A 22,736-nucleotide genomic window follows, 5' to 3' on the forward strand; every position below is an offset into this window, starting at 1 on the left:
ATGGTAGTGGTTTCGTAACTAACTGTCAGGTGTGCAGATGCAGAGCACTAATGAGGATATCTTCTGGGCCTGTATCCCTATAGATGTTGAAAGTATCTCTCCAAAAATGATATTTTTGTTGCAGGGGATGCCAGGAATCTGATTTGCATCTTAGGCAGACTTCTGGGAAAATTGGTGAGCCAATCACACAAGCAGGAAATTATGTTTCTGGGGGGTGGTCAATCCACACTCTGTGTACAGAACAACTTCAGGTAGCCATATTGCAGTTTTCTCAGAATTCTCAGAAAATTACAGTGGCCGCAGATTGAAAGGGAAAGGTCATTTTTAATAACATTCAATTACAATATGATTAGTGTGAAAATGATATACTCTCTATATTTTTTTTTTATTTGCTATTTTTTTCCCCACTAAACCCTTTTTTCCCCATGGCGTTACCCTTTAATTGATAAAAAGAATAAAAATAAACAATTAACACTTCTATTTCTGAAAGCATACTTAATTTACAGCATTTGTTCACACCTGCCGAAAACTTTTGCACAGTAATGTTCTATAGATATATATATATATATATATATATATATATATATATATATATATATATATATACAGAGAGAGAGAGAGAGAGAGAGAGAGAGAGAGATAGATATAGATAGATAGATAGATATATAGATATATATTCAGTATCTCACAAAAGTGAGTACATCCCATTTTTGTAAATATTTTATGATATCTTTTCAGGTAACAACACTGAAGAAATGACACTTTGCTACAATGTAAAGTAGTGAGTGTACAGCTTCTATAACAGTGTAAATTTGCTGTCATCTCAAAATAACTCAACACACAGCTATTAATGTCTAAACTGCTGGCAACAAAAGTGAGTACACCCCTAAGTGAAAATGTCTAAATTGCGCCCAATTAGCCATTTTCTCTCCCCAGTGCTATGTGAATTGTTAGTGTTACAAGGTCTCGGGTGTGAATGGGGAGCAGGTGAATTAAAGTCCAACATGGCACCCCCGGCATAGAACTCTCTGAGAATCTGAAAAAAAAGAATTGTTGCTCTGCATACAGTGGTTTAACAGGACAGGCTCCACTCAGAACAGGCCTCACCATGGACAATGAAGGAAGATGCGTGTACATACTCAGCGTCATATCCAGGGGTTGTCTTTGGGAAATACATGAGTGCTGCCAGCATTGCTGCAGAGGTTGAAGGGGTGGGGGGTCAGCCTGTCAGTGCTCAGCCTGGCAGATCATAAACCACACACTGCATCAAATTGGTCTGCATGGCTGAAGGAAGCCTCTTCTAAAGATGTTGCACAAGAAAGCCTGCAAACAGTTTTCTGAAGACAAGCAGACTAAGGACATGGATTACTGGAACCATATCCTGTGGTCTGATGAGATCAAGAAAAACTTATTTGTTTCAGATGGTGTCAAGTTTGTGTGCCGGCAACCAGGTGAGGAGTGCAAAGACAAGGATCTTACCTACAGTCAAGCATGGTGGTGGGAGTTTCATGGTCTGGGGCTGCATGAGTGCTGCCGGCACTGGGGAGGTACAATTCATTGAGGGAACCATGAATGCCAGCATGTACTGTGTCAGAGAGAGAGAGCGTTCAAGGCATTACATAACCTGACTCTAATTTTTCAGGAAAGTAATACGAATGATCTGATTAATCAACTGGATCTAGACAAGCTTTTTGAGGAAGTAAACAAATCAACACAGAAACCTATTACCCTATTTTAAAAAATAAAAATAATTTCCATCTTTAAATACAAATCCAAGTGTTGCCACTTTCCTACAACAGACAAAGACATTTGTAAGCTTTCCTCCACTCTGTCCCTGGAGGAAAAATCAAGCTTTAGGCTCTCTACACAATAATGAATCAATTACAATTAAGTCATGAAGGGGGCAACATTGTCCTAATGGACAACTCTGCCTATAAACTAATGTGCAAGAAAATCTTGGACAATAAAAGCTGGTACCGAGAAATTCCAATCAGACTCATAGACAAATACAACCAATAATTCTACAGAATTGTAGATTGAGTCTATGAGGGTGGTGCCATTTATAAAGATCTTTTTGAATACATCAGGACCAAGCATCCCAAGGTACCTGTCCTTTACAGTCTACCATGGGAGGGATTTGAAGATACCCTCAATGAGTTTTTCCAAAAAATCAATATCAATGAGTTCAACTTAAAATTTACAATGGCATATAACAAAAAAACTATCACAGTCCTGGATGTCCAGATAAATTGTAGTCCAGAAGGAAGATTAGGCAGTACCCTGCACCGAAAAAGCACTGCAGAAAACACAGTGTTGCATGCCGAAAGTTTCAACCCAACCCCCTAAAAAATGTGATTCCTTATGGACAATACCTTCGGTTACAAAGGAATTGTTCCAACGATAATTTGTTTAGAGAGGAAGCATACACAAATCAGAAAAATTATGAAAAACATTGGTCAATCCTCACAGATGATCAAAAGGTCAACCTTTTTATCAGACAATCCACTGATTACTTATAGACAAGTCCCATCAATCAAAGACAAATTGGCCAAAATTAATACAAACCTAAGTCTGCATGAAAAAAACACTGTCCGGCATAAGGATCCTTCCCTGGGGACACTGTTCATATTGCTACCTCATTAGCAGGGAAACATCTTTTCCACTTCCCAATGGCGAGATGTTTAATCCAAAACACTTTGCTAATTGCCAAACATGAGAAGTTGTCTACATAATATCCTGCGAATGCGAGGCTCATTATGTAGGCAAAAACAAAGTAAGGCCCCTTTCACACATGCGGACGATATGTCCGTATTTCATCCATCCGTTTGCGGATGAAATACGGGCATACATTCATCCCTATGGGATAGCGGGTGTCTGCGGATGAGCATCCGCAGACACCCGCTATTGTCCGCCTCCGCAACTGTCCGATTCTGCAGACGGAGGAAAATCCTATTTTTCTGTCCGTCTGCAGAGCGGATCGGACGAACACGGACAGACGGTCCGTGCTCATCCGATCCCCATAGAGGAGAGCGGAGAGCTGACAGGGCGGTCCCTGCACAGTGTGCGGAGACCGCCCTGTCCGCCGCCGGCTCAGCGGGGACAACGGAGCGATCCCCGCTGAGCGAGCGGATCATCACGGGGCGGATCATTACTGATCCGCCCCGTGTGAAAGAGGCCTAAGAATTCTGGTGTTAAATTTCCAAACATGTGTATAGCACGGAAATTGGAAATAAATATTTACCAGTAGAAAGACATGGTGCCCTATACCATCACTACCAAATGTCCAAAGTTACCTTTGCCGCCCTCGATAGGATACATATTCCTGATCGAGGTGGGGATTGAAACAAAGTATTGCTCCAATATGAGCAATGCTGGATTTTTAACTTACAAGCTACTACCTTTCCAGGCCTCAACAAATCTATTTTGTATGCTTCTTAAAAGGGTTTGCATCTGGCAAAACTACCACCTACTCAAAAAAAAGAGTATGGGACAAAAATCACCCTATTTGTTCTCGCTAAAGAGAGTATCAATCAGAGAGCCAGTTAGACCCCTAGCTTACTATATAATAATTAACTGAAAAAATAACACTAATATTTAATGTTGACTATATTCAATCATTGTATGTACTTTGTGATTACAATATTTTGTTATGTGAATTGTATTTTTTCAGCCTTTGGTGACACCTTGACTCTCTATCCCGAGGTGAGTGTCCCCCTTTTCATTTAATTTCCCGGCATGTAAGGAAGAATGCTTAATCATGCAATTCTCCCTTTTCTTGCTCCCAGTTGGTGCAATCTCCAACCGCACCACAAGAGGGAGCTAAATTATGCTGGCGGCATTCCTTGATCATCACCGGAACCGCATGTGATGTCACACGTGTGCACTGCGTGACCACGCATGCATGTGATGTCACCGCGTCAGGCAGTTACCACGGAGATGACGTTGATGGCCGGGGCACCAGACTTCCAGGATGCTAGGGGGCCATACTTAGACCACCGCGTCGGTGGCTGGGACACAGGGGGAGGCGGGCTATGGGAGAGTGAGCACCTACATACATACAATGCATTTTTACATACTGTATATGAAACTGCACACACACATTTATATATATTATTACTGCATATGCATTAATTATTTACTGGCATACTTTTTTCATAAAGACATGTATATTTATATATACTTGATATATATACACATTTTAATTAATATAATGACTTACATCATTCACACATTTTTTGTCACTACACACATCTAATCATTTTTGCATGTACCTGACACCCACACCAGTCAAGCCTGATCTATGCTAGAACTATCAGGTACATTTTATTTGTAGCAGTTCAAGCAGTCCCTGACAACCAGGAGCTCTTTTTTCCATGAGCCACACTAGGTACCTGTGCATTTAGTGGCCAAAATGTCTAAAAAAGAGTACATTAGTGAAGTCTACAGGATTCTGAGATGTCATATGAGAGTCCTCTCTGACAGAATCTGCCTCAGAATACGAACCTGTAGAAAGTAACGGCACCCTGACAGCTAGTTCAGACGATGAAGAACAGGTCCCTGCTAAGGTCAGGCATACCTGAGCCCATGCCCAGGATGCTGAGGTGCCAGAAACGCATGATTATTAGCCTAGTGCTGCACTACCTTTTGCTAATCTGACAAGTACAAGTGACCTAGTACATCCTGGCATTTTACACACCAGCCCTGCAGTATCTCATGATGATGTGGCAAGTCTCGGAAGTGCAGTCCAGGCTGGTGAGGTGGCTACCACTCCTAGTGTCCCACAGCCACCAATAATTTGAAGACAGGCCCATATAGTCCATAGTGTATTTCAAGGTGTGCTTTCAAATCCTGATTGGCAGCCCACAGGGTCAGCAGCACCTATTATTCCCCTATTCACAGCCCAAACCAGAATTCAGATGGAAACAGAAAATTTAAGAACTTCCCTTGATTATTTGTAGGTGTTTTCACAGAAGATATGTATCAATTGATTGTGAACCAAAGCATTCTTTATCCTGATAAGTACATCCCAAAATTCGTACCTTGCCAGACCATTCGACTGGAAATATATTATGCCGTGTACACACTATTGGAATTCTCGTCGGAAAAAGCTCTGATGCTTTTCCCGTTGGAATTCCAACGGAAATTTTGCTAAACTGTCTTGCCTACATACGGTCACACCAAATTCCGATGGTCAATAACACTGCAATATACAACACATTCGACGGCACTATAAAAGGGAAGTTTAATGCTTCCGAGCATGCATCGAATTGTTTCCCAGCATGCGTTGGAATTTTGAGTGTCGGAATTGCATACACATGATTGAAAAATCTGATAGAAAGGTTTTCGGTCGTAAAAATTAAGAACAGGCTCTCAGTCTAAAGACCGTCGGAAATGCTGACAGAAAAAGAACGATGGGCATACACACGGTGAGAAAATCCGATGAAAGCTCCCATTGGACTGTTTCCATCAGAAATTCTGCCCGTATGTATGTGGCATTACAGTTTCAGAGGTTTTTTTTTTGCCTAACATGGGCATTACAAGAAAGAATGAATTGCGGTCATATTTGTCCACAGACCTGATTCATCATATGTCCATTTTCTCTGCTGCAATAGCCAGGCGTAGATATGAGAATATGAGATATGAGAATATAATATGTTTCTTGTATTTCAACAACGACAATAAACTCTGTCCTCCTCCGAGTGACCCTGAATATGATCGGCTCCAGAAAATTCAGCCCCTCGTTAATCAACTTTCTTAGAAATTTTCAGATCTGTATATGCCTCAACAAAACATCTACATAGGTGAGTCCCTCATAAATTTTTTGGCCACCTTGCATTCAAGCAGTATCTGTCCGGCAAACATGCCAGATATGCGGTCAAACTGTATCTGCTCTGTGAGAGAGCCACAGGCAATACATATCATATTTAGAATGTATGAAAGAAAGGACAGTCATGTTGAGCCTTCCGTAAGTCCAGACTACATGGAGAGCAGTGACAAGTTAACATGGGACTTGGTGTCACCCTTTTTCCTTATGGGGTACCATTTGTATGTGAACAACTTCTATATAAGTGTACTACTTTTTGGACCATTATTGAATCAGGGAATTAGCTGCTGTGGCACCATGTGACCTAAACACTGGGGCTACCCCCAAGGGCTTGTAAACACCTGACTTAGAAAGTCAGAGAAAGCCTGCTTGAGGAATGATGAATCACTTGCAGAAGGCCAAGTGGGATGTATTTATCCTGTCTTCCATTCATGCACACACGACAGTCAAAATTTGCACAGCATCTGGTGTTATTAAAAAGCCTCTCTGTGTCCACAATAACAATCTTAATATGGGAGGGGTGGACTTCAACGACCAAATGGGCAGCACAGTGGTGTAGTGGTTAGCACTTTCACCTAGCAGCAATAGGGTTGCTGGTTCAAATCCCGACCACAACACTATCTGCCTGGAGTTTGCATGTTCTCCCTGTGCCTGCATGGGTTTCCTCCGGGTACTCCGGTTTCCTCCCACCTCCAAAGACATGCTGGTAGGTTAATTAGACCCTGTCCAAAAAGAATTGGCCATAATATGTGTATATGTATGTCAATGTTGTAAGTGTGTCGGGACTCTACAGGTTAAAGGACCACATAAATAGCTGCAGATGGACACCGGTGGCAAGAAAAAGCGCCCAGAGGCGATTCAGTTCGTATAGGTAGCGCTATATAAGTCATTCATTCATTCATTCATTCATGAAGATGTACTTCCAACAAAGCCAGACACAGGTACAAAAAGGTGTTTGTTTATTTATTTATTTCAATTGGCTATATACAATGATTTTGTATTTTACAAAGCAACATGAAGAAATGGATCATTCCTAAAATCCAGCAAGCCAGCTACATGAAAGGCATTTTCCTGATGCCATTCCTGGTACCTCAACCCAAAACCATTTTTTTATGTTCCTCCTGTCCTGGTCAACTTGATTTTTGCCTCAAGGACTGCTTCCATTGCTACCACACACTAGTGGAGTATTAGTTTAGGGTAAAGCATGGCACAGCCTAAGGTACACAATTCACACAAAAGGGTCTTGAAAGATGTTAGGCAGTCAGAAAACTGTCTATAGCATTTTGAGAGACCCTACGATCAAAGGCTGGAAACTTTATAGTTTTCGTTTTAAGGTTAAGTTACAAGAAAAATTTAAAAGGCAAAAAAAAGTTATTGTTTTATTGAGTTAAAGCGGTTGTATGGTCGATTTTTAAACTTGTACCTACAGGTAAGCCTATAATAAGGCTTACCTGTCGGTAAAAAAAAATATTTTCCCTGTGCAATGAGCTGCTGACTGCAGCGGAGCATGCGCACAGGGGATTCTCAGCTGAAAGTCCAGCAGATGCTGGACCTTGCTGGAAAGAAGTCTCCCGCACGCATGCGTGAGAGTGACGACATCGTGGCTCCAGCCACTCACAGTGCTGGAGCCACGATACCCAGAAGACACGCCAAGGCCACATGTCATCTCCCTTGGTGTGGACCAAGTGAGTTACCGATGCCTCATTCTAAGGTGAGTATTTCATAATGAGCTAGTATGCGGTGCATACTAGCTCATTATGCCTTTTGCCAGGGGTATTTAAAAAAAAAAAGTGCCAGCGGGTATACAACCTTTTTTAATGTTATATCGTTAATGTGTTTTATTGTTTGCTTTTCATGAATGCCAATCAGCAGCAGAACTGATCTGTTTATTCTGACAGCAGAAGGGTGTTGTTTTCAGGATACATACATCAGTGCCTGCAGTGCTGCCGGAAGAAATTTCTCATTCACAGTTAAAAAAAAGAATGTATGAGGGGGATGTGGCTGTAAGTCGCTGAGGATGGCCGCATTCTAACCAAGCTCTGAGTCTCAGCAGTTAACCAGGGCTGACAGCAAACTCAGTGACCCCAACCAAGCGACACATTTATCCCCAACAGGCTCCGGACACCCAGCAGCATGTCCAAATGAAAAAAGGAGTGATCTGCACTGTGGAAATTAACAGAGTCTTTCCCTACTCCAGCCTGGCTGTATTTCCAAGATGGTGCTGGAGGACACAGTGCTTCACAGCATGGGGGGCAGGCAGACCCAAGGGAGTGCACACAGAGGAGAGTAAGATCACAGAAATCTCTCCCTCTGCCAACAAGCAGCACCCCAGCCTCCTCTCCTTCCATCAGCCCAGCAAAATCGAAGCCCAGGCTGTCACACACCAAAGAGCTGGATGCAGAGGTGAGCAACACACACATAATGACAAGCAAGTAGGGGGGGGGGGGGGGTTTGGAACTTTAAATGAGGCCTGGATACGTGTCTCCATCCCAGTAATTTGATACGTATAAGAAAGGAGGTTTGGGACTTTAAATGAAGCACTTGGATAGTGGAGGTGAGTTTTAACCATATTTGGATGTTTATTGATTATTCAGTGGAAAACCATAAATTATAATAATAGAGCAAATTCATAATATATATAGGCATCAATACATTAAAACACAATATATAGTATCCACATAACAATACTTGACAATGGTAATTACATTAAATAAATGAAGTGGCATAGTGATGCCTGTGACAGCAAGCCCGGCATCGATAGGTGTACCCACATGGTAAATAAGCATCCACTAAGAATAGTTGATATATAGTTAAGTAATCAATTCATAACACAATAAACATGATTCCATATAGAATATAACTGGGACATCTAATCAAAAAAGCTCGACATGTTTCGTGGGTGTCTCCCCACTCATCAGGAGCTGATGTTATCACAGAGTTCCTGTGGAGTAAGATAAAAAATATAAAAATAATGTACCAACCATAATAATGAGGATTTGATACACGTAAATGGTTTTGCCAAAGCAAACTCACCAGTCCAGACAGCAAGCGCCGTGTGTGGCGGTGGATGCTGGGCGGGCTAGGCACATACTCCCTCCCTGGGAACTGAGGCGGCTGAAAGATGGATGTGACTTCGGGCAAAGCAAGGAAAGCACCAGCATAAAAGAGTGGTTCTAAAAATAGAAGGTGTAATAATAGTTGAACCCAATAAATCTAAGGACAAGGTGTGGGATATAGGTATATTCACTAGAGTAATGTAATAAAAAATGAAAAAATGAAAAATAAATACTGAACCCCAATAAAACCCAAAAAGGGGATGAGCAAATAAACCAAATAATGCTGTGTTATACGTGTGTGGATGAAAATATCATTTTGTATGATGCACTAATTAAAGGGAGTAACATGCGTGTATGCATGGAAGTGTAAGTGCATGGATTAAGGTGAGTAAGATAATTAAGAATGTGGTGTGTGTAAATCATGATGGACAGGGGGGAATGATGAAGTTACCCATGAACAGAAATGTGATGGTTAAGTAAGAAAGAGGACAGAGTTTTTACCCGAATATCGCTCCAAAGACAACACCAACAAACCAAGAGGTTGGTGTGTACAAACCCCATGCAGAGACCAGCGGCAACAAACAGCTGGCTCCGAGTGGGGTTTAAATATGCCGCCAATGCCACGCACGTGAGACACAGAGGGAGGGGCCACGCCTGGCCTGGATTAACAGCCAGCGACAGGCGTTGGGAGGGCACGGCACGCCTGTCGCTGGCTGTTAATCCAGGCCAGGCGTGGCCCCTCCCTCTGTGTCTCACGTGCGTGGCGTTGGCGGCATATTTAAACCCCACTCGGAGCCAGCTGTTTGTTGCCGCTGGTCTCTGCATGGGGTTTGTACACACCAACCTCTTGGTTTGTTGGTGTTGTCTTTGGAGCGATATTCGGGTAAAAACTTTGTCCTCTTTCTTACTTAACCATCACATTTCTGTTCATGGGTAACTTCATCATTCCCCCCTGTCCATCATGATTTACACACACCACATTCTTAATTATCTTACTAACCTTAATCCATGCACTTACACTTCCATGCATACACGCATGTTACTCCCTTTAATTAGTGCATCATACAAAATGATATTTTCATCCACACAAGTATAACACAGCATTATTTGGTTTATTTGCTCATCCCCTTTTTGGGTTTTATTGGGGTTCAGTATTTATTTTTCATTTTTTCATTTTTTTATTACATTACTCTAGTGAAAATACCTATATCCCACACCTTGTCCTTAGATTTATTGGGTTCAGCTATTATTACACCTTCTATTTTTAGACACACTCTTTTATGCTGGTGTTTTCCTTGCTTTGGCCGAAGTCGCATCCATCTTTCAGCCGCCTCAGTTCCCAGGGAGGGAGTATGTGCCAAGCCCGCCCAGCATCCACCGCCACACACGGCGCTTGCCGTCTGGACTGGTGAGTTTGCTTTGGCCAAACCATTTACGTGTATCAAATCCTCATTATTATGGTTGGTACATTATTTTTATATTTTTTATCTTACTCCACAGGAACTCTGTGATAACATCAGCTCCTGATGAGTGGGGAGACACCCACGAAACGCGCCAAGCTTTTTTGATTAGATGTCCCAGTTATATTCTATATGGAATCATGTTTATTGTGTTATGAATTGATTACTTAACTATATATCAACTATTCTTAGTGGATGCTTATTTACCATGTGGGTACACCTATCGATGCCGGGCTTGCTGTCACAGGCATCACTATGCCACTTCATTTATTTAATGTAATTACCATTGTCAAGTATTGTTATGTGGATACTATATATTGTGTTTTAATGTATTGATGCCTATATATATTATGAATTTGCTCTATTATTATAATTTATGGTTTTCCACTGAATAATCAATAAACATCCAAATATGGTTAAAACTCACCTCCACTATCCAAGTGCTTCATTTAAAGTCCCAAACCTCCTTTCTTATACGTACATAATGACAACCAGTAACACTGATTTCCTGAACCCAATAGCTGCCTTCCCCACATCAGACCAGCCAGCTATGGACAAGACACTAAAAGACATGCTACTGTCTTTCCAAAAATCCATCCACTCAGATATAGTCTCTATGATGCACCATTTCAAAACAGATGACAGACAGATATGGCAATAGAGTCACACATATTGAGTCTAAAATGGGTGCGATAACAACATCCTTCAATGACCTTGTAGATGCACATGGGGAAAAAGAGGATGACATAGAATGGATGAAGGCAAAAATTGCGGACCTCAAAGACCATTCTAGAAGGAACAACTTAAAAATAATTTCTCTGTAACGACAATGGAAAATTCGGGAACCTGGAGAATTGCACCATCAACATCGCACCCATCAAGACACTGATTGAGAAGATGCTGATCCACCAGATGACATGACCATTTAAACCAAAATATTACCACCCAATTTACTATCAAAGCCCTGGTATGGCTGCACAAGCTCAGCCAGTTTGTTTCTGATCTCTACTTATAGTTGCGGTGTTCCACCGCTCTTACACAGTTCACTGTTTTTTAAAGAGTTCATATCCTCTTTTTTTTCTCTTTTTTTTTCTTATAGTTCTCACACCACAACACTGCTTGTATCAGCACTGTTGCAGCATTAGTGATATATATATATATTTTTTTAATTTTAAAGTTAAGTGTTTAAACTGCAATACCTACTCCTAACACCCACTTCAACTTCCTACCAAGCTACAGTCCGGGTCGCCACAACTTCCCTTCTTCAAAGAAGACTGCAACCAGAACGTCATCTAAAAGTGAGTTGTCTTTCATTCCTATACCATCTACATCCCTCTAGCCACAGATATCCATCTGTAAACTGGGAACAACCATCTACTCCACGCTTGAGTGGCCACACTATAAAAACCCACTATGCCATCACAATCACATCCCTGAACGTTAAAGGATTAAACCATCCAGGAAAAAGGTACTCGCTGTAGACTGAAGCACGTAAGCTCAGAAGTGATGTCCTACACTTCTGTCATCAGCGAGACTTCTTTGAGATCAATGTTCCTTCAGTTTCTGATCCATTCATTCTTTGGTCCTCCCACAAGGCCTTCATATGTGAAATCCTGATAAAAATTAGCTCACAAACCAAACGTCAAATGACGCAGCAACTAAATAATGTGTAATGCCGTGTACACACAGCTAGACTTTTTGACAGCAAAGGTCAAACAGAACAAATCAGTCAGACAATTTGACAGTGTTTGGGCTTCATTGGACCTTTGCTGTCAAAAAATCAGACGGACTTTAGATTTAGAACATGTTTGATTTTTCGAGTCCATCGGAAATATTTGAGTTTGTCTGTATGCTAGCCCGACGGACGAAAATCGACGTTAGGGCAGCTATTGGCTACTGGTTATGAACTTCCTTATTCTAGTCAGGTCATACGTCATCACGTTCTAATCTGTCCGACTTTGGTGTGAATGTGTTCATTCAGAAAGTTAATTGGAAGTCTGCTGAAAGTCCATCAGGAAGACTGTCAGACCTAGTCTGCCGGAAAGTCCGGTCATGTGTACACGGCATTAGACATCATCCACAAACTAGAAGTAGAGAACAAAGCAAATCCCTCTCCAGAGATTAGCAATAACATTTTCCAAACCCACAATGATCTAAGAACACTCGTCTATGCAAACAATGCGAAAATGCTACAAAAATCTAGAGCTAAATTCTACGAGTCAGGCAATAAATCCGACAAGCTACTTGCAGTGCAAATCAAACAATGCAGAAACAAACACAAAATTCCCTTTATCCAGCACCAATCTCAGGGTGGTAAACTGTACCAACCTAAAGAAAGTGCAAATGCTTTTTGATCATACTACAATAAACTCTACAACCTTAAAAATTACCCATCAGTACCCCAACCCGCACATTCTGAGATATCAGGCTTCCTTGACTCTCTAATGCCGCGCACACACGGTCGAACTGTTTGACGTACTTAGTCCGTTGAAACACATTTCAGCGGACAATCCGCTCGTGTGTTGGCTTCAGCGGACTTTTTCAGCGTGCAGTCCGGAGTACTAAGAATTTCGGTTTTTCCAAAAATCTGTCCGTCGTACTTTGGTTTCAGTGGACAATACGGTCGTCAGTATGCTAGTCCGACGGACTAAGAATGGCGCATGCCCAGAAAGGATTTACAGGGCTTTGCTGTGTCTTGGACTTCCTATTTCTAGTCCCGTCGTACGCGCTGTACGTCATCGCGCAAGCTTTCGTCGGACTGTTTGGGTATCCGTGTGTGGTCAAGTCCGTTCAGTGGAAAGTACGCCGGATTGTACGTCGGATTGTATGACGGACTAAGTACGTCAAACAGTTCGACCGTGTGTACGCGGCATAAGCTTACCTAAAATCCCAAGATCACTTAACCAACCCTAATGCCCCATTCACCATTCCTGAAATAGAAAAAGCTATCTCTGTTTTCCCAAATAGCAAAGCCCCTGGCCCAGATGGCTTCTTGGCCAAATATTACAAACTGTTCGCCAAAATCCTATCTCCACAGATGTGTCAGACTTTCAACGCTACTGTGTCCTCTGGCGGGTTTCCAAATTAAATGCTATCTGCTAACATTATAATGCTTCCCAAACCAGGGAAAGACCCAATATCCTCTCAAAACTTTTGTTCCATTTCTTTATTAAACACTGATCTCAAGCTTTATGCCAAGTTAATAGCACAAAGATTAGCTCCTATTATGCCGCACCTAATACACCCTGACCAAGTCAGCTTTACACTGGGTAGACAGGCTCCAGACGCAACCCATAAAATTATTAATCTACTGTACCATGCTGAAACCACAAAGCTCCCTGCCCTGTTCCTGACTCTCAATGCTGAAAAAGCATTCAACAGGATCCACTGGGGATACTTATTACAGACCCTGAAAAAATTTGGCTTCCAAGACAACATGTTGGCAGCAATTATGGCCCTGTACATCATGCCATCAGCTACCGTTTTTGCAGGTGGAGTACTCTCCGAGCTATTCCCCATCACAAATGGAACAAGACGGGGTGCCCCCTCTCACCCCCTGATTTTCACCCTAATGATGGAGCCTCTCGTCCAAAAAATACACTCACACAGATCCATCTCAGGCATTCAACTAGCAGGACAAGAATATAAAATTACACTTTTCAGAGATGATATAATACTAACTTTGACGGATCTGACTCCTTCCCTGTCAGCAGTCACTGAGATTCCTAATATATTTAATACATGTTCATATTACAAGGTAAATGATGCAAAATCCAATATATTGAATAGGTATAGGTCCACAATACATAGGGTTGAGGTGCACTACTGCTGACCGCTGCCCTATACTGCAGCAGTCCTTCATCAGTATAGGGACTGAGAGTTTTGTCACAAGGTCATTTAAAAAATGACAGGCAGAGGAAGAGGCAGGCCCTTCCACAGGGGTGGTAGGGGTAGGGCAGGAGCAACAGGCTTGAGCCAAAGTGGGAAGTTGCAGAAGGTGCGTTCAATTAATTTAAAGGACGCACCAGACTTGGTTGAGTGGCTCACTCAGCCTTACTCTTCTGCACCCTCCTCATCCTCTCGATCTGCACCCTCTTCTTCACTCTCTGCTATGTGCACCCCCAAAGACACTAGCACCAACAACACCACCACCACCACATACCTTCCGCTTGAGTCACAGGAATTATTTTCTGATCCATATCAAGACATTTCTGATGCGCAGCCACTCTTGGTATTGGATCAGGAAGAGGAGGTAGCAACAACCGCTACTCAGCAGTCTGACGACAGTACCCAGATCAGCCCAAGGAGGAGGTTGGTCCCCGGTGTTGCTGCCTACTCCGAGATCTCTACTTATAGCGGTGGGGAAGGTGACGTCGATGATGACGTGTCTAGTGATGTCACGTGGGTGCCCACAAGAGAGGAAGAGGAGGGGAGTTCAGAGGAAGATATGGACCAGCAGATAGGGAGGAGAAGCAGGAATAACTTACATTGCACAGGAGGGACAAATCAGACTCCAAATGTATCAGGAGCGAGTCATCGACCATGTACGGTCACATCTGGCGCTCCCAGGACACCGGCACATGGCTCCGCAGTGTGGGCTTTTTTTAACGTGTCCGCTGCTGACAATAGCGTTACCATCTGCAATCTTTGCAGTCAACAGATTAGTCGTGGTAAGCCCAACACTCACCTAGGGGCGACCGCCTTAAGAAGGCACATGAGCAGCCATCACCGAGCCCAGTGGGAGCAACGGAACACACAAAGCCGCACTCCAGGCTCTCACCGTCCAGCCTCGTCTTCTACTTCTCCTTCTCCTCTCTCCTCACAATTGTCCTCCACTCTACCTTCCATCACGCCAAGCTCACGTTTTTCTGCAAAAAGGCAGGCTTCCGTGGGCCTAATGTTCGAGCGTAAAAAAATGATGACGCCGGATAACCCTCTTGCCCAACGGTTGACGGCTGGCTTGTCAGAACTCATAGCCCGCCAACTACTGCCATATAAACTGGTGGACACGGAGGCCTTTCGCAAATTTGTGGCCATTGGAACACCACAATGGAAGGTCCCAGGAAGGAAGTATTTCTCAGAGAAGGGCATCCCAGAGCTATATGGCCATGTTCAGCGGCAAGTGAATGTATCTCTGGCACACAGTGTCGGTGCCAAGATACATCTGACCACAGACACGTGGTCTAGCAAACACGGGCAGGGAAGGTATATCACTTTTACTGCCCACTGGGTGAACCTTCTGACGGCCGTCAAGCATGTAACCCCTGGCACCCGTGTAGATTTGGTTTTACCGCCACGGATTGCATGCAGGCCTGACTCTTCTTCTCCTCCTCCTCCTACTCCATCCTCCTCCCTCTCCTCCTCAGCTGACTCCTCCTTTTCCGCTGTTAGCGTCTCTTCTGCTGCGCAGCCCAAGCTCCCCAGAACCTATTCGACATGCCAGGTGAGACGTTGCCATGCCGTGCTGCGTCTGTTGTGCCTGGAAGCCAAGAGCCACACTGGCCCGGCACTCCTTTCAGCTTTGCATTCACAGGCAGATCAGTGGCTAACACCGCTCAATTTGACAGTTGGTAAAGTGGTGTGTGACAACGGTGCCAATCTGCTTAGCGCATTGAAACAGGGCAAAATCACGCACGTCCCATGCATGGCACATGTCTTAAACTTGGTCGTGCAGCGATTCGTTGTCAAATACCCTGGGGTCCAGGACATCTTGCGGCAGGCAAGGAAAATCTCGGCCCATTTCAGAAGATCTTACACGGCCATGGCACGCCTTGCTGACATTCAGCGGCGACACAATCTGCCGGTCAGACGTCTTATTTGCGATTGCCCGACGTGATGGAACTCAACCTTCTATATGCTTGATAGGCTGCTCCAGCAGAAATGTGCAGTTAACGTCTACCTGTATAAACTCTGCGGCAGAACAGGTTCTGGGGAGCTGGGTTTTTTTCACCGCGCCAGTGGCTGCTCATGCGCGACGCATGCAGACTTCTGCGCCCATTTGAGGAGATCACCAAACTGGTAAGTCGCAGCCATGGCGCCATCAGTGACACGGTACCTTATGCCTTCTTTATGGAGCGTGCATTGTGTCGTGTCATTGATCAAGCTGTGGAGGAGCAGGAGCGGGAAGATGAGGAAGTCGCAATGCTGGATGAATTCCCAGGGGGGGCTACTCTATCTGAGACAAGTCAACAACAGGAGTCTGAAGAGGAGTCAGAGGAGGATGGTGCTGGGGCGGATGAGGAGGAGAAAGAAGAGCATGCTTTAAACCTTTCTGGGACCCCTGTTGTTGTGCGTGGATGGGGACAGGAGAATGAAGAGGACGACATTATCCTGGATGATGAGCAGGAGCCAGGCCACCACACCGCTTCCAGTTTAGTGCAAATGGGGGCCTTCATGCTCCAGTGTTTTAATAGCGACCCCCGTATAAAAAGCATAAGGGTCAAGGACCAGTACTGGGTGGCAACGTACTTAGACCCCCGGTACAAACACAAAATGGCGGAAATGTTACCACCGTCACAGAGGGCTGGCAGAATGGAGCACTTCCCGGCCTTGCTTCGAGAAATCCTGCATTCTGCCTTTGCGTGCGCTGGCAGAGGAGCAATTCCCACTCCCAGAGAAGAAGTTGCGGGTACCAATCCAACAGTGCCTGCAAGAAGAGGCCGGTTTGAAGATGTGTTGGTGACTTCGGATATGAGGTCATTCTTTCAGCCGACCCATCGACAGGTGTCATCCGGATCCAGCATCAGGGAATGCCTAGACCGTCAGGTGTCCGACTACATTGGGTTAACGGCCGATGTGGACGCTCTGAGGAGTGATGAACCCCTGGGCTACTGGGTGGGCAGGCTTAACCTCTGGCCAGAGCTTGCCCAATTTGCAATCGAACTGTTGGCTTGCCCCTCATCCAGTGTCCTGTCCGAAAGGACGTTCAGCGCAGCAGGGGGGATCGTGACCGCCAAGCGTACTCGCCTAGCTCACGACAGTGTTAACTACCTCACATTTCTAAAAATGAATGAGGCATGGATCTCGGAGGAATTCAACACATGTGACCAGTAGACCATGTATATGTCTATAAACAATTTTTTTAATCGAGCACAGAGACCTTCTTTCTTCATTTGGCTCACTTCCTTGTCCAAAAAAAGCACACCGTACTATATGCCCGTACCCTCCTCTTTGAAGAGGTTGAGCGGTGTCATATTTCTACTGGGGCTACTTATTATGAGGGGCTCCCACCATCCCTGTGCTGTGCTGACATCCTCCTGGGGCTGTACCTCTGCTGTGCATATTATGAGGGGCTCCCACCATCCCTGTGCTGTGCTGACTTCCTCCTGGGGCTGTACCGCTGCTGTGCATATTTTGAGGTGCTCCCACCATCCCTGTGCTATGCTCATTATGAGGGGCTCCCACCATCCCTATGCTGTGCTGACTTCCTCCTGGGGCTGCTTATTATGAGGGGCTCCCACCATCCCTGTGCTAAGCTGACATCCTCCGGGGGCTGCTTATTATGAGGGGCTCCCACCATCCCTGTGCTATGCTGACATCCTCCTGGGGCTGCTTATTATGAGGGGCTCCCACCATCCCTGTGCTATGCTCATTATGAGGGGCTCCCACCATCCCTGTGCTATGCTGACTTCCTCCTGGGGCTGCTTACGGTGCAGGTGTCAGTGCTGTATATCACGGTGCTGATGTCAGTACTCTCTATCACGGTGCTGCTGTCAGTGCTGTATATCACGGTGCTGGTGTTAGTGCTTTATGTCACGCTGCTGATGTCAGTGCTCTCTATCACGGTGCTGTTGTCAGATGACTCTATCACGGTGCAGGTGTCATTGCTGTATGTCACGCTGCTGATGTCAGTGCTCTCTATCACGGTGCTGCTGTCAGTGCTGCATTTCACGGTGCTGGTGTTAGTGCTTTATGTCACGCTGCTGATGTCAGTGCTCTCTATCACGGTGCTGCTGTCAGTGCTGTATTTCACTGTGCTGGTGTTAGTGCTTTATGTCACGCTGCTGATGTCAGTGCTCTCTATCACGGTGCTGTTGTCAGATGACTCTATCACGGTGCAGGTGTCTTTGCTGTATGTCACGCTGCTGATGTCAGTGCTCTCTATCACGGTGCTGCTGTCAGTGCTGTATTTCACGGTGCTGGTGTTAGTGCTTTATGTCACGCTGCTGATGTCAGTGCTCTCTATCATGGTGCTGCTGTCAGTGCTGTATATCACGGTGCTGGTGTTAGTGCTTTATGTCACGCTGCTGATGTCAGTGCTCTCTATCACGGTGCTGGTGTCAGATGACTCTATCACAGTGCAGGTGTCATTGCTGTATGTCACGCTGCTGATGTCAGTGCTCTCTATCACGGTGCTGGTGTCAGATGACTCTATCACGGTGCAGGTGTCATTGCTGTATGTCACGCTGCTGGTGATCATCTCCTGCACCCTCTTCTTTGCCTACCCTATTCCCTGACCTTCCCTCTCCTCCATTGCCTTCATGCGCTCCACAGTCCTAAATTGTCAGAACAATTTCCCATATAAAAAAGAATGCTTGTAGTTGTCTATCCCAGATTCACCTCATACATGTGTTATGGCATTGGCCATGTGGTGGGACTATGTTTGCACAGCTATTAATTATTTTGTGGCTGCAAATTTGACCTGTAGGTTTGCAAAGTTCGCCTCCCATTGAAGTCAATGGGGCCCGCCGCGAACGTTCCGGTTCGCGAACTATCAGCCGCATTCGCAGTCCGCGTTCGCGAAATGTCCCGTCAGAAGTTCGTCCATCACTATCTGAATCTAGCATAAATTGCCTACAAACTGCATATTCCTTTCAATGGGTACCATCCTCCATGCCATACCTAGGAATATCCGTAACATCACCATATACAAACTTATACACTGCTAATGATGCCCCCTTCCTGGACACATGCAAACTAGAACTCCAAAACTATAGTGCACATTACCTCTCATGGGCAGGAAGATCAGCAGCTTTTAAAATGTTAACCCTTCCTAAACTTCTGTAGTGTACAGAGCTGTACTGATAAAGATCCCACCATTATTTTTTAAATCACTTAAACGTCTTTTGAATACCTTTATCTGGCAAAACAAACAGCCTAGATGCCGATATAACATTCTGACACAGCATAAATGGCAGGAGATATGGGGTTCCCTGACACCCAAGATCACCGCACAGCAGTAATCCTTGACCAAATCAGACATTGGTTCCAACTTAGTTCTTACAAACAATGGAGAAACATAGAACAATCTTTCATCACGAAAGGTGATCTAAGCACTTTCCTATTGGCACATTCTATGTCAAACACCCAATTTGATGCTGATCATCCAACTATCGTGGCTGCAGCTTCAGAGTGGAAAACACTCCTTCAATTCTGCACTGATGAACAAACCTTGATAAGTATACCTATCCCTTTTGAAATCTTTAACTTTCTCATACCCAATAACTCCTTTAAGTACTGGTCAACACTTAGGCCGCGTACACACGCGGGGACTGTTCGCTGAAACTGTCCGCTGAAACCAAGTTTCAGCGGACAGTCCGCTCGTGTGTGGGCTTTCAGCGGACAGTTTCAGCGAACAGTCCGCTGAACAAGGTTTTTCGGAAATTCCGAAAAACTGTCCGTTGAAACCTTGTTTCAGCGGACAGTCCCCGCGTGTGTAGGCTTGTTCGTCAAACAAAGTTGCGCGCATGCTCAGAAAGGATTTTCACGCCGAAAGTTATAATGCAGTGTATAGGACGTCTTATTTTTCGTCCCGTCGTACGTGCCGTTCACGTCATCGCGCACGGTTTCAGCAAACTGTTCGTCCGTCGTGTGTGGCCATGTCCGTCCATGCTAATTTTGAGCGGACTGTTTGCCGAAACTGTTTGACGGACAAAGTTGGGCGAACAGTCCCCGCGTGTGTACGCGGCCTTAGACACACTCAGATTGGAACAATCCTACAAAGTAGTAAACTGCCACACTTCTCTGATCTACAAACTAACTTTCATATCCCCTCTCAAAGCATGTTTTTGCAGACAAATTACCTCCTACTTAAAGAAACACCCAACCCCAGCAGTGCATCTACCTAAAAAAGCCTGGTGATTTTGGTCCTCAGACTCAACCAAGGTGAAAGGTATTACGATATTTTACAATATGCTGCATGCTAAAGAACACTTTTTGAAGTCTCCAGCCATTGGACAATGGGAACGAGATCTAAAAATATAATTCAGACACTCAATGGCAACAGGCTAACCACTATAACCAGAGTTCATCTAAATGTGTGAACTACTGGGAATTGGCCCAAAAACTCCAATATAGATGGTACTTAACACCAGTCCAAATGTATACATTTTCCAACCTGGATGATGATAAATGCTGGCGTGGATGCTCTCAGGATTTTTACCCCACATAGTGTGGGACTGTCCGCACCTAGGAAGCTTCTGGAATCAAATATTCACTCTGATATTGAAGATAAGGGGCTGCTTAACAGCGCCTTCTCCAGCACTGGCCATTATTAGCATGGGTATAGATAGGTTCCCTCTTCAGTTCAGAAACCTGATTATGCATATCCTATTTGCCACTAGATTGATGATTATGTGGAAATGGAGTCCTACCACAGCTCCAAATGTATCTGACGTTAAACTTCAAATGAATCAGATAATAGAAAATGAAAGATTCCTAACTATGCAGTCTAACTCCGTTGGGAAATTTTACAAAACATGGGATCCTTGGCTTAATGCACACAAACCGCAGTGAATGCATAATGTGTGACATATGTATAAACGCACCAGCACTGCAAAATATGCACCATTTATGGGAGTTCCTAGTGGCTCATCTAACCTCTGTCTGCTTTGTTATACATTGATTTGACTAACACATCTTGTTCTGAATTGTGACCTTTGTCACAAATCCAATGCATGTTAGGGGCCATTTGGGAATGTGTGTACTATCCTTGCATTTCTTGACCTACAAAGCTGTGATAGGTAGTAAGGAAATAAAGTGATAGAATTACGTTCTCTAAAAGCCTGAAGGTGGTCATTGTTTTTTGGCCCCTGTATGTGGCTAGGTTGCCGAAAAATCTCTCACATATGGTATCCCCATACTCAGGAGAAGTGGCAGAATGTACTTTGGGGTGTAATTACACATATAATCATGGCATGTGTGACAATTATCTCATTAAAGTGATAACTCTTTGTAAAAAAAAAATAAAAAGAAAAAACATTTAAAAAAAAAATAATCTTGCATGCACTTAACATGCCTCTCAGTAAATACCTTGGAGTGTCTACTTCCCAAAAATGGGTAATTTGGGGATGTTGGTATTGCCCAGGCATTGTAGCATCTCAGGAAATGTGATAGGCACCGCAGTCAGAATGTTAAAGCTGCATAAATATCAGCATATGTACCATAGTTTGTAAACGCTTTACTGTTTCACTCAAACCAATTAAAATATTTTTTTTATTTGTGTGATATAAATTTAATTTGGGTACAGTGTTGCATGACCGACAATTGCTAGTTAAAATAGTGCAGTTGTCACGTACCTGAGCGGAGACTGAAATGACAATGTCGGCCTCTCTTGTATCTCCTGCCCAGACCCCACTGGGAGTGAAACAGAGAGGGCACCAAGGGACAGGAGGAACACACATGTCTGCAGATGTAGGTCAGGGAACTTGCAGCAGGAGATGCAGTTTCAGGGCAGCAGGAGACTTATCAGCTCACATTTGTGCGCGCATGCACATTCATGAAAGCTGTTCCGTGAACATTCATACGCTCATGCTCATTTCTATTAGCCAAACATCTTCTGACATGCACATTTCTGTTAGCCAAATGGCTTCTGACATGTACATTTCTATTAGCCAAATGTCTTCTTACTTACACATTTCTATTAGCCAAACGGTTGGTTGGTATTCTCTGACAGTAGTGCTGAATAGCAAAAAATGCTCTGGTCATGAAGGGGGAAATCTTTCCGAGGGGGGAGTTGTTAAATTTGTTTTCCTCTTTAGTTTTTTTCTATTGATGTAATATTTTTTGTAATTCAATTTTAACCCCTTCCCGCCGAGCGTACGCAGATCTGCGTACTCGGCTTCCGGGAGGTATACCGGGATGATGCCCGCACCTGCAGGCATCATCCCGGTACCGTTTTCTTCAGCAGGCGATTGGCTTTCCAGCCATAACAACCGATGCGGCTAAAAGCCGCTTGGCTGTTATGCCGGAGGAGCGGGAGGAGACATCCCCCCCTCCCGCCGCCTCCCGCCGCTGTTACCGGTGCTCCCGTTCAAGATCTGATGCCTCCGGCTGCTGGGGAGGAACTGGAACGAAGCCGTAATCAGCTTCGTTCCAGTCTCCTAATAGTAAACACGGAAGCAACGTCATGACGTCACTTCCCGTTTACTCGGCTGCCAATGGCGCCGGTTTTAAAAA

Source organism: Lithobates pipiens, unplaced genomic scaffold (genome assembly GCF_037356315.1).
Source record: "Lithobates pipiens isolate NorthernLeopardFrog02 unplaced genomic scaffold, aLitPip1_a1.2 Scaffold_13, whole genome shotgun sequence".
Classification (NCBI taxonomy): Eukaryota; Metazoa; Chordata; class Amphibia; order Anura; family Ranidae; genus Lithobates; species Lithobates pipiens.